Here is a 12109-nt window from a genome sequence, read left to right on the forward strand (position 1 = left end):
AATGTAGGAGTCTGGGGGCGAAGTCCCCGGCTAACCGAAGGCAGTTATTCAATAAAAAATCTGCATGAGCTAGACTTTACATACCGGTTTCTAAGTATTTATTTTTGAAGCTCCAAGTTAATCACGTAACTTTAATCGATATGCGCTTATTTTCTAATATTCAGCAGTGGTTTATAACAGAGTATTTTGGAATGAAAATTTATATTTAAATTCAAATGTTTTTTTTAATCATTTACAGTATGTCAACTTTATTTTCTTGATCAGGATAATAGAAGATAATTTATTCGAATATTTTCATAGCTGTGGCTTTTATTATGCAATAATTTCAATCTTAAGCAACTCCCTTTAATATGTTACATGTTTCATCTTATCTAACAATCCTATTATTTCTAAAATTATTTGTTTAGATCAAGCAAGGAAAAAGAAAGAAGTATATTGTTCCTTTCATTTTGGTGAAGAATCAAAGTACAACAATATGCAGAAGAAAATGCTCTTGACAAGGCAATTAAATCAAGATAGTTTAGAAAACTTTTTTCTTATATCAGAGGCATAGGTTCAAGCAACGACCATCCGGATTCTCTAGGATTTAAGTACAGACTAAGATGATATATATAATGGGAAAGCATTTTGCTGCTTTATTCACTCACGATAAAAATGTCAAAGCTATCGAAGAATCTTCTACGCAGCAGGACACAGTAAGATATACATTAATTGAAAATATAAACTTGAAAAACTCCGTACTGTATGATGAATTATGTACAACAGTGCAACTGTTGATGTATATTTTACCAGAAAATCAAAATGAAAATGAAGATAAAATATGTTCATTAAATAAGCATGACCTTGAAGAACAGTCTTGAATTTATAGCTGGGCGGGTAGGCAGTGGCGTAGGGAAGGGGGGTCCAGAGGGGCCGCCCCCCCAAAGAGGTCCGACAATGTACATTGGTACTTTGGTGTTCCTGATTTTTTATATATTTTTATGTTTATATATTTTTTTGTTTGTATTTTTTCTATATGTGCCTATAACAGCACTTGCCCCCCCCCCCAAACACACATCCTGGCTACGCTACTGCGGGTAGGTTTCAAATTTAAACTCAAATATTCACAGCTCTCTGTCAAAGAATCTGCTGCAATACAACTGGACAAAATTAATCTCAAAAGGAGGACTGACATTTCTATCAAAGGAACGTCTGGACACAATCAAAGTAGCTAACAAATATTTTCTTGCATATCACAAAAAAGAACGAGAATTTATCTGGAAAGAAATGGGGCATCATTTGAAAATTAACAAGTATCATGAAAAATAAATTGGATAATAAGTGTAAACCGAAAGTTTTAACATATTTTATCCGACTTAGAACATGCATAAGAATAAATTAACTAAACAAGCAACTGAAAAACTCTTCCCACAAAAGAATATATTACAAGAAAATGAAGAAAGTAATGAAGTGAGAGAATTGAGTACACTAAAAAAAAAAAAAAATCTGATTGGTAAACGCAAGTGGGTTAGGCCTACTGGGGATACCATTTAAGAAAAAATAAAATTAAAAAAAACACGACGGACAATACTCCTAGGGTTGTGGGGAAACTTGTCTATACCGTATATATAGATGAGAGTTTTATTGTTTTGGATGTAATAAGAGTATATTGAAATACTGATTTACCCTACTTTTCTTTTTATGTGCATTAAAAAAAACATATTCCCATGCCGGAATAAAATTCCAGTAATATAATAGGCATCTAAATCAGAAATAGCAAATAGATATCTTGAAGTCAGGAGAAAAAAGTAATTTCACATTGCGGTTCCAACGAGAATATACGGGAGCAACAGACGACAGCGCGACTCCTTTCCACAGCGTGTGTCGAAGCTGACGTCATTGCGCGAGTAGGACGCAAACGCGTTCGCTGATGGACTTACCTTGTTTTATTTCTACCATGATATAGTGAAATAAAAACGGGAGGAAACTGGACCCCGAGGAAACCTACAAGCACGACGTTTCTTCAGCACATTGCCTGTGGGCGGGAGCTAATAATAATAATAATAATAATAATAATAATAATAATAATAATAATAATAATAATAATAATGGTATTCAAATTTTTAAAATTGCCGTAAAATTAGGCAAAGTCTGGATTTCGGGGAGGGAGGTCCGTACTTCCAAGATATATCTCTGCAACTACCCAATTTTTAAACTAATGCATTCCACTAAAGTTTCATGTAGAAATTATTCTATTGTAGGTTTTAAGGAAAATAACTGTAATAAAAATAAATATCACTGAACAGTAAGGCATACAATAAAATAATGGGGCGTTTACACTTACGAGGAAGGTCCATAAACTGTGAGAGTTGAATTTTGATGAAAATTTGTGACAAGATTCAGTTCGAGTTGGTAAGTAACGTATAGTGTATTTCAGATGTAAAGCATCACGGGCAATAGCCAATGGTACGCGATATTCCGCGCGGTGTTGCCGGATCATGGACTCCCCTTTCCCTTCTCGCTCTTCCTCCAGTTGAGATTATGACACATACATTTGCAACATTATTCGCAATGTAAATATACTATTCCAGCAAACTCAAGAATTTTGACTGTGCATCCTAGAAGTATATATAGCAATTAAATTACTTACCTATTAACTTTTCCAGTGGATATGCTAAACACTCGTCTTCAACACTACTTTCACTATCGTCTATATCAGTTAATATTTCGTTATTGTCTGAATATGAGTCTTGTAAATTTATTATCATGGGCTAAAAAAAAAATGTAAACACAAAATATAATTCTTCGAGACTGATTTCGTAGCACTTTATTTTTTATTTTTATTTTTTTTAAAGAAGGCTCCGCACTTGTACTCGGTTTGCTTAAAGACATTGTCAACTATAATTTTGGAGAAGAAACGAACTACCACGAAAGAAAGTAACCCAGACACTGATTAATTCTGTTTATGCTAGAAGAGAAGTTACGTTCCAACACAACTAGCACCTGTTTCCTTCTCAGTTTTCATAACAAATAACTTTCTTGGGCTTGGTCTAGGTCACACAAAACAATCCGTCTGATTCCTTAGCAAGTCCATATGATCGAGTTTGTTTTGGGTTACGATAATTTACGACACCATTCAGACGCCTGGTGCTTTTGAATCCCTGCTGGAGGAGGAAAGAGGGAATAAGTGGTCGCATATATGTAAGGTAGTGAAACGTGAAGAAAAAAAAACATACAGCGTGTTTTCTGTCGAGTAAGGAAGAATTTATCCCGAAGTAAATTCCAAAACAATATTACGAACTTCCCATACTTTGTTCTTACGATGTTAGGCATATTATATATATATATATATATATATATATATATATATATATATATATATATATATATATATATATATATATATATATATATATATATAGTATATATGATGTATGAATCAGATTAGAAGGCGTGTAGCCACGGGGGAAAAGGGGGCCCTGTCTTTCCAAACTATTTCCAACTCCAAAATGAGGTTCGTGGTATGTGTTTAATAAACTTATTTAATAGTTAATGCAAATGAGGGACGTTTATAATAAAATATGAAAATTTAAAAAAATCAAACATCATCAATACGGTTTCTGTACCTAATTAAAACAACTAAAATTAACCATATGCTTTATATTCTCATTTCCCTAACTGGGAGCACACCGTATGAACTATCTATTAGATTATTGCATAATAATATCTGAGTTGATATTTTTTCGAGTTTTTTTTCCTTTACTGTTTTAACCCATATAAATACAAAGTCAGATAAACAGACTGCTATAAACAGCATTTGTTTTCTTATGAATAGGTTATTGATTCATCTACAATCCGGTTTTCAACTCAGTACTGTCAACATCCGTCTTTTGATAAGATAGCATCGTGAAAATATAACATGTGTATAGTATGTATGGTGAGTTAAAATGCTTTCATATTCTGAAAGAGATCATTTGTTCTCTTTTAAATGTGTGAAAAGCTTTCCTTCCCCTGAAAGTAATGTTCCCCTAGAACAACCTGCTGGTTACACCCATGATTATTCTGTAATAAAAGTTGAGTTCTATTTCCAAATTGAAGAAAAATCCACTGGAAATTAGACGCGGGACTCATCGCTCGTTTTGCTAATTGTTTTATATGGAAACCTTTAAAAGCGTGTATCATAACAACCAGTTGACATAAAAAGATGTAGTTTTCACGTATGTGTTCGTAATTCTTTTCTCTACTTCGTAAAGTGAGCAGTTGATGTGCTAATACAATATTTCTAATAAGCGCCTCTGGTATTGTCAAGATTCGCAGTAGCGCGAGAAGTCAGCGTGCAGGACTGCTTGTCGCGAATTGTCAACACCGCTCAAACCCAATTGGACGCCGCGTGAAGCCAACTCAAGGCCATGTCGCTTATCATTTGAAATCTGTTATAGTAATAGTCACTCGATGCGCAAATACTTCATTGAGCTGCTACACCGACGCCATCTTGAAATCCAGTAGGCAATGTACAAGAATACCCTTTTGGTACAAAAATGAAAAAGCTTTTGATAGATCTGACTTCAGTATTGTAATCAAGGTAGAGCATCTATATGTGGAAGTACTTCCAGTGCATGATCGCCATCTTGAAGGGCGCCATATTGAATCGCAGTCAAATATGATAAATGGCAAGGGGGTCATGTGGAGTATCAAATAGCACTGGAATTTACTCCTGAATCCATTCCCGCAACCAAAGTTTACATATCTGTTTTCACGTCAGAGTTAAGAGCTCTCTTACCCACTGAAAGATATAAAAAAATTGCCAGTTTAGACTTGTGTTATGAAACACGGTCGTGCGAGCACTTGCAAGATTTAACTAATGCAGTAGTTAATGCAGTACATTAGCCACTATACCAATCAAATCTTGAGACTAGTAAGAGAAAGCGTTAATTAAATTGAAATGTCTGTAGTGAAAAATGGAATTGCAGCATGCTACCAGTTATACCTATTTCAAAGTGCGCTATAGATATGAGTATGTGAGTGTTGCGATTATGCATAGCATTTAAATGCTGTGATATAAGTTAGGTGCAACGGTACATATGACTTTACAAGAATATGTCTTGAAGTTATTAGAAAATTAATAGAAAAATAATAGAAAAAATATTAGAAAAATAATATAAACTGGTGCACATAAGCAAATATTAACCTACTAACCTTTTGCTCTTCCATTGTGATGATGGAGATCCAAAACACAGCATTATGGAGCAAAGCAAACACTTAACAAATGTCTTTCGTCACAATCTTCATGACTACAGACACTATTTTCTACTAGTCTCCAGAACATTTGTAAATGAATCAACTATTGCTCCTGTTACGTACCCTCATTTCTGCCATGCATATGCAAGCATGTCGTTTAGGACTGGCGCACAAAATTGACACAAAACAGAATGCATTTTCTTTATGAACATTCTGCCATATAACTTGTACACCAAACAAGTGAACACCTGCTACAATTAGTTATTTATCACAGTTTTACTATGAAAACTAGTCTTGGCCTTATTATAAGCAAGTGTTTTATCGTTAAAGGTGGAAAGATGCAAATATTTAATTAATTAACATTGAAGGGAAAAGCAAGAAAGAGGCTTGTTTTATGAATTGCAACTTGATATTGAATAGTGTAATATTTATTGCCATCTATTTTTAGCAGGTGTGTATGCATTCTCTTATCACTAATAGCAGAACAGACACAAGAAAAGTGAATTCTAAGTTTCCAGGTGTATCTTCTTCTAAGAACTGGCTGTGAACTTATAATTTAAATCCACTCCATTGTTCAATGCGGCAGCAATAAATCGATTGTATTTAGACAAACTGGCAATAAATACATTAAAGTATTTTAACTTCGTAATATACACGGTAAATTATAGGTTGTCAAATATGAGTATTGGAAAAGAATGCAATATTCTGCAGGAATGATGGTCTTTGCGTAAGGTTTCAAGATTCGAGAAGAAAACTTAACACACTATAATGAACCATGTAAAATTGCCTAAAATAGATATTTGGATTGATACAGTTCAACGTCCCACATTTATGCCTGCTACGCTAAAGGAGACGTGGACCTCCTGATTATAGTGGAATCCGATCCATTTTGGTCGTTCAACTAATATGCACCACTTTATATCATTTTTCTAATATATATCCGAACAATCCGTTTGGTATTTTCTGCTCGTCAGCACTATTAGGCATGTGTTTCATCGACCAGCAGTCTTTTCCATCGCACTTTGAAATAGGTATAACTTGTAGGATGCTGCTATTCCATTTTTCGCTACAGGCATTTCAATTTAATTAAAGATTTCTCTTACTAGTTTCAAGATCGGATTGGTATAGTGGCTATTGTACTGCATTAACTACTGCATTAGTTAAAATCCTGCAAGTGCTCGCACGACTGTGTTTCATAACACAAGTCTAACTCGCACAGTTTTTATATATTCCTGTGGGTGAGAGAGCTCTTAACTCTGACGTGAAAACAGATATGTAACCTTTGGTTGCGGGAATGGATTCAGGAGTAAATTCCAGTGCTATTTGATACCCCACATGACCCCCTTGCCATTTATCATATTTGACGGCGATTCAATATGGCGCCTTTCAAAATGGCGATCATGCACTGGAAGTACTCCCACATATAGATGCTCTACCTTGATTTACAATACTGAAGTCAGATCTATCAAAAGCTTTTTCATTTTTGTACCAAAAGGGTATTCTTGTACATTGCCTACTGGATTTCAAGATGGCGTCGGTGTAGCAGCTCAACGAAGCATTTGCGCATCGAGTGACTATTACTACGTTACTTACCAACTCGAACTGAATCTTGTCACAAATTATTATCAAAATTCAACTCTCACGGTTTATGGACCTTCCTCGTTAGTCGATTTGCGTTCGATTCAGTTGAATTGACGTCACTTTCAACTTAATCGACCGTGTAAACGGGACTTCAACTTAATCGCTTGTTGATCGAAGACGACTAATCGACTGGCAACTGAATTAAAAGACGTTCTATTTTCTGTGGTTGAAATAATTGAACACGTCCATCAATCTGATTCGGCCTAGTTGCTTCTATTTAGTGGCAAATGCAGCGAGTCGATTTAGTCGTGCGACTAAATCGACTAAGTGTATACGCCCCATTACTTTTAGGATATGCAAAGTTAATTTTAAAAACTTTGCTACAAAAATACCTACACATACCACAACTCAATGAGCTACGAAATACGAAGTAACAAAGTAGAGTATAACATTCTATCTATAGAGCAATTGTTACTTATAGAATGGACATAAACTGTTTTGGAAATCGAGATAAAACGAGAAATGTTTACGATAATTTTAATCTTGTCTTGATTCTCATTTCCAAAGCGAGACGATGATTTGAGTTAGCCTTGTCCCGTCTCGAATATAAAATGTTAATTCTCGTCTCGATTTTGTTTGTGTTGTTTTAGAAACGAGATAAAAAAAATAACATTAAACATCGCTAGCAACATCACCGGTCAATCGCCACCGAAAATCCTAAAGTAAAAATAAAAAAAATATTGCCCGACGTGGATTCGATCCGAAAATCTACAGATTACTGACAAAGGTCCTTGATCACTGAACCACGATCACTACGCGGTAAACGATTCATCTTTATTGTGTTTACGTTAGATATCTTTGCCTCCACTTACAAAGTTATATATTATTTTTTTCGTTTCAAAACGTCTTTCGTATTTCTTTTATGGTGCCATAAGTCAATAATCTTTGGTATAGTTTATATTAATAACTTGAGCTGTTCTTAAACCTTTGGTTCACAATTTACTTACTTCTCCACACCAAACTGCAGATATGACAGATTTAATTCTCATACTCTGCGCTTGGTTCCTAAGCAGTCGCCATTGCCTGGTCAAGAATTTATGTCCGGCACAATACTAAACTGACCAAAATGAATAAGATCTATTCATTTCATGGAAGGATTCGTTCTTTTGGAACGAATCGTTCCGGAACTAGCCATCACTTGACGTCCTAGCCAAAAATTGTTTCGGGGTGGCGTGGGTAAAACACACCCAGAAGTATGCAATTTGACGCATGGTTGAGAACAACACACTCGACTACTAGAGGCTAAAAGCAACATCTTGTAGCCTACGAAACAACGGCCACATTCCAAAGCGAAAGTAGATTTAGATGTAGATTTATTAATCGTTCTCTGGACTATGTTACATGTACATTTGTACAAAATGGTATAGAACTCGTCAGTACATAATTTCGATACAATATTTAAAACAAATACAATGCTCTTGTGTTCAACAACTTGTGAAAATAAATATAGGCTAAACCAATTCTACTATATAACTTATATATATATATATATATATATATATATATATATATATATATATATATATATATATATATATATATATGGCAGGCCCGTGCTGGCTCACCGGGACATATCCCGGTGGGCCCTCCGAAACATCGCATTATAAAAAAATTATATAAGTTTATTTTTTTAAAATAATAAAGCTATTGGTAAATAACCCGTGATAAGTACAGTGCGCTCTTTACATAAGGCGCCCTTGCAAAACCACATTAAAGTTAAACGGTTTTATTTATTATTCTGTATAGCACAGTTCTGTACAATAAATACATACTATTACTGTTGATTAAAAAAAACGTGAAAGGTACAGTGTGCTCTACGCGTAGAGCGCCCTGCGAAACATCACATTATAGATAAGTAGTTTAAGTTGTTCCGTATACCAGGTTTGTATAGTAAATTCATATAGTGGCTATTGATAAAGAACCTGTGAAGGATAAAGTGCGCCCTTATACAAGACGGGCTGCGAAATATCACATTATAAATATTTTTTAAAAAATCTTCTGTATATCAGTTTTGTATTATACATTCATTCAGTTGCTATTGGCAGAGAAAAGGTAAAGAGTACGATCACTTTTCAAAAAATATGTATAAAGCCAGTAAAGCAATTAACGTGTACGTGTATTTGGTAAGATAATGTAGGAGCTTTTCTTGCGGCTACTTATTTATTGCAAAAAAAAAAAAAAAAAAAAAAAAACTTTCAGAAGGTAAGCGCAATTGATGTAGTTTAGTGTAGTTTAGTGTAGTTTAAACAATTCAATTTAAAAAAATAATTTACAAATTTGCTTGTTCCTGCGTGTTTTAAAGCAGTGTTTGCATAATCAGTGCCTATTGTATTTCTAAAATAGAGCTATATTGATTTATTGGTATATGTTTAGCTTCATTTTCTTTAACAAAAAATTATTACAAGAACTAGAAAATGTTTCTCTATAGTCCATTCTAAACTAGAAGCAAATTGACGTTTGGAGAAGCACGTGGTACGCTGTTGCCACTTCGTGCGCATCCCGGTTAGTTCTCGGGCTAGAACTGTCTTGTGAGTCAACGAAAAAGGAAATCTCTAAATATTGATTTGTTTGGATGGATGAAAAGATATGTTTGTCGTCCCAGTTTCTGCATGTTGGAAAGGGGGAGGGCTGTGTGTGTGTGTGTTTATGTGACAGAGAGAGAGAGAGAGAGAGAGAGAGAGAGAGAGAGAGAGAGAGAGAGAAATGAAATCTTGCTTGTGATTGTAAAGAAAGTATTCTTTTTAAATGTGTTTTTTTTAACAGTAGAACATCTTTTAAATGCTCATGAGGAAAAAATAAATGAAAAATATAAACAAATCATGAGGATAAAAAGAACTTACAATAGTAAAGAGATTCTCACAGTTTAGCTATTTAATACATAAAATGGGGCCCGTATATATACAGGGTGTAACTTAATTAATATAACAAACGTCGGGAGGTGATTCCTGACAGCGAGATAATTGTTAGTTATAGATTCCATTAGTGCACAATCGGATGGAGTTCGGTGGCGGCGCAAGAATGACTCCCGAAGAAAGTGGAATATTCCTTCGAGTATTTTATGAAATGTTGAATGAGGGAAATGAACAACAATCAAGTATAAGATTTCCACAAAGATAATAGTAGATCTTTCAAGTTACAAGAACACTTAGAATTCGAAAGAAAGAGAGATACACATATTTGAGTGATCTATTTTGTCTCAGTGCAGAATAAACTCTCGGAGGAAGAATTTAAATGAAACGAAGTCTTTAACGTATCAAAATTAAATCTTCTAGGCTAATAATGACGAATGATAAAAGAACGGCTTCCTGTCCAAGTTACGAGTGTGTGAAAATGGGAATATAACTCTGATCCAGATTAGGTTTAAAACGACTGTACATAGGACAGTCAGGCGGCATGCAAACAAACCTAACATGCAGTATCCAAAAATGTAAAAATCATATGTGATGAACGAATGTACAATGGATTCTCCATATGACACAGGGATTCTGGGCAAAAGTAAGCTGCAATAAAGGGTTTCCTCCCCGTAATATGTAATTCCGTTGAATAGGGTACTTCTCTGCACAGAAGCAACAAAAATGGACAAAACACGCAATGTTGACACATTCCATAATGATATAAAGAAATGCGCTGGGACAGTACACTTGATTTATCCGTGAGGCGAATCTTCTTCCAGGAATACTTTCGAGGAGTTTTTCCCCTCTCTTGAAGTTGGCAAACCGCCCCTTACCACTAAACTATGAAAAACTACATTGCTATTGTGAATATACCAAAATAGCGTCCTAGTGTAACTCGCTCACATTTTCATTTTGCCACTGGCTCGTAGGAATTACGTTCAAAAAATGGGAAAAAATCTTTTTTCGATGTTCTAAGTACGTTGGAGCTGGATGTAATACCTACACGGAAGAAAGAGAATATGGCACTTTTGCGTACACGTCGCAGCACGTACGTAGCTCATAGTACTTTCACTAAGAGCATGATGCTTCGGTCGCACACTACGGAAATACCGTCCCTTGTGTGCCAATTGCGAGTGGCTCGCAAAAGGCTGTCTTGTAGTTTTGTTGTAGAATGGCGTAATTAGCGTACCTATGTTGTAGTAGGCATCTACGCAACTTGTGAGTGATATACATAGTCCGATGCTCTGGTGTTACGTATGGAAGTGCTGTATAACAGGATAAGAAGTGTTGCGTTCAATGGTAGAGGGTTGTGTCGATCACGGTCGTGTAAAAGTGTAGATATCGGTGTTTAAGCAAAATTGATTGTGTTAATATGTATATGCCTGCGCAATGGCAGATTACCCTGTCCACGAGCTGGTCGATATGCACCTTATTTATGGAGAGACAAGTGAAATAGCCCATAGGCGACGCGTTTATATCGTGACCGTCGCCCTCAAAGGAGAGTAACTTTCCCTGTATTTTTCACGCCTCCAGAGAGATAGGGTCTCTTCAATTTTCCCTACGTGAAATCAGAGGAAATCTCACCACGTGGGCAGTTGAATTTGAATACAAGGTACTGGGAATGATCTGATACGGCCCTGTGTTGCCCTAGCAGTAGTCATGTGTTGGTCGTAAAAATCCACATGCCACTCTACTGAACGATCAGCAGCAGAGATTTATTGTGAGCGTGCTGCGAGATATGGTGGATGATTTTGTGGTAGGACTGTATTTATTACCGACCCGCCTGTGTAGAAGTACGCATCTTTTGTTTTAACGTAATGTTCTCCCAAAATTGTTAGAACACGTGGCCTTTAACATAAGATATCAGATCTGATCCCAACATGATAGAGCACCTTCACATTTTGACAGGAATATGCAGACCTATCTAAATGAAACATTCGCAGATCGTTGGATTGGGAGAGAAAGACCTGTGTTATGACCACTTCGTTCACCATACCTCACGCCCCTTGATTTTTTGGAGGGGGAGGTATGAAACACTTTTTCAGCCGCGACAGCCGAAGAACTTGTTGCTCGAGTTAATATAGTTGCGGCAGTCATCCCCGAAATTACAGGTGTGCTTGACCACACGCGGAAAAATTTCCTTCGCCGATGTCATCTTTGCAATGCGGTCAACGTCGACAGTATCAGACTGTGGACTGTTATTCCTCACAGCTGTCTCGTGCACACGTACTGCATTGCACAAATGCTGCAAGGTACCTCTGAGTATTTCACAGTTATCCTACTTTGGACGAAACAAAATAAATCTGTAGTTTGAAACTGCATTTCTTTGTATCATTGTGCAACACGCGCAACAGCTT

Source organism: Thermobia domestica, chromosome 12, assembly GCF_964235325.1.
Source record: "Thermobia domestica chromosome 12, izTheDome1.hap1.1, whole genome shotgun sequence".
Taxonomy (NCBI): domain Eukaryota; kingdom Metazoa; phylum Arthropoda; class Insecta; order Zygentoma; family Lepismatidae; genus Thermobia; species Thermobia domestica.